Consider the following 617-nt stretch of genomic DNA (forward strand, 5'->3'; position numbering starts at 1 on the left):
ATAAATTAAGTACCAGTTACGCACTGGGGTCGATATAATCGACTTAATCCGTTTGTCTGTCCTTGTTTGTCCCCTCTGTGTGTAGCCCCTTGTGGGCAGTAAAGAAATAGGTATTTCCTCTACCGCTACGTTCTGAGTTCAAATTCCGCCGAGGTCGACTTTGCCTTTCATTCTTTCGGGGTCGATTAAATAAGTACCAGTTACGCACTGGCGTCGATGTAATCGACTTAATCCCTTTGTCTGTCCTTGTTTGTCCCCTCTATGTTTAGCCCCCTGTGGGCAACAAAGAAATAAATATCGTTCATTGTAGCTTTAATATAGTAAATTCATGTACACGGTCCGAATGCGAAAGTATGTGAACTTCAACTGCACTGAAGCAGTTTATTACTACCAAGCTAGGTTAAAATTGATGTTTTCTCAGATGTTTTATAATGTCAAACTGTTTCTAGTGTGATGGTATTTATTGGTTAGAAAAATTACTTTTACAGTTAATTCATGAGTTGTATTAACTGTAAAAGTGCATTACAGAGTGCACAAACATAGGCATGACTACACATAGATATGCATATATATGTGTGCGTGTATGCATATATATATATATATATATATATATATAT

The sequence above is a fragment of the Octopus bimaculoides genome, chromosome 1 (genome assembly GCF_001194135.2).
Source record: "Octopus bimaculoides isolate UCB-OBI-ISO-001 chromosome 1, ASM119413v2, whole genome shotgun sequence".
NCBI lineage: Eukaryota > Metazoa > Mollusca > Cephalopoda > Octopoda > Octopodidae > Octopus > Octopus bimaculoides.